Genomic DNA, 1,194 nt, shown 5'->3' with positions numbered 1-1,194 from the left:
AGACACAAACATTCAGAATATAGCAAGTAGTCATAGGACTTGTACCAAATGGGATCTTGTCCCTCCCACAGTCATAATACAGGTCTTAGCCAGTTTATGAAGCAAAGCAGGGTGGGGATGAGTGTCAACATCCTTGACTCTCATGATCTCAGGACTACCTTGGTGGTGGGTGGGTTGTTTCTTTCCAGCTGAAGATGAAGCACGGGGAGTCCGTTCCTAAAGTAGTGTGATGCATTGAATTATGTGCCCTCCAAACTCACTGAAGCTTGAATTGTGTCCCCAAAGTGTTATGTGTTAGAAACTTGGCCCCCACTGTGACTGTTAAGAGGCTTCTGCATTTAATCTGTTGAGATGCATTGTTTTAGTGGAAGAACATAGGCGAAATTGGGCCTCACACAGATATGTCATTGAAAAGTGATAAAAATTTTAACAGTCATTTAAATTTAAAAACAAAACAAAACAAAACAAATTTGAAGACAATTTAAAATACAGAAAAAAGTTCAGGCCAAAATTTTGGAAGAAGACCTATATTTAAACGATTAAACCTGGTGTTTGTGACACTTTTCCCTTAGAGATGTGCATTAATTCTATTATAGGTGGCTGAGAGGCTCTTTTACAAGCCTTGGAGAGACTCACTGGCATAGGGCTGAAAAAATTGTAATTCCGGACACAACAGCACAAAAAGAGGGATTGCTGTAAATCTATCCTGGTTCATGTTGAGACTCCAAAAGGCTGTAACCTGGGAAGCACGCAAAAAAAACTAAAACATATTAAGAAACAGGCAATGGCTTACCTGTACTTATGTTGTAAGCCTGAGGCCTCTTCCATCCTTGTGAAGGGAAGCACTAAACCCTGTTTCTTTCATACAACTCTTAACAGCATTTTTAGATAATTGTGGACATTCTTCTTTGGTACCACACACAGTTCAACAATTGGTAATTTCTTCGAGTTTAGTTGCAATGTGGAATCAGAAACCTTATTATTGATCTTTCCATACTTTGTTCCATGAAAATCTGTCGGTCTGAATGGCTCTTTTGTTCACAGATGATTTTGTAACATCACACATTGGTCAACTGGAAAACAACAACAACAACAACTCAGTCCCAGACATTTCCTAGAGTGACCCCCAATGAGTTACACCCTTGTAGAATTCTCCTCTCCTTGAGGGCAGGCAAATCCTGTGACTTGCTTTTA

General features: G+C 39.5%; 1 pseudogene; it reads right to left on the bottom strand.

The window, feature by feature from the left end:
- Positions 1 to 753: 753 nt before the first annotated feature.
- LOC134368837 (U6atac minor spliceosomal RNA) lies at positions 754 to 872 on the bottom strand (annotated as a pseudogene).
- Between the last annotated feature and the right edge of the window lie 322 nt (positions 873 to 1,194).

Source organism: Cynocephalus volans, chromosome X, assembly GCF_027409185.1.
Source record: "Cynocephalus volans isolate mCynVol1 chromosome X, mCynVol1.pri, whole genome shotgun sequence".
Classification (NCBI taxonomy): Eukaryota; Metazoa; Chordata; class Mammalia; order Dermoptera; family Cynocephalidae; genus Cynocephalus; species Cynocephalus volans.
The sequence above is the reverse complement of the archived record's forward strand: the minus strand, read 5'-3'. Positions and strand labels throughout refer to the sequence as shown.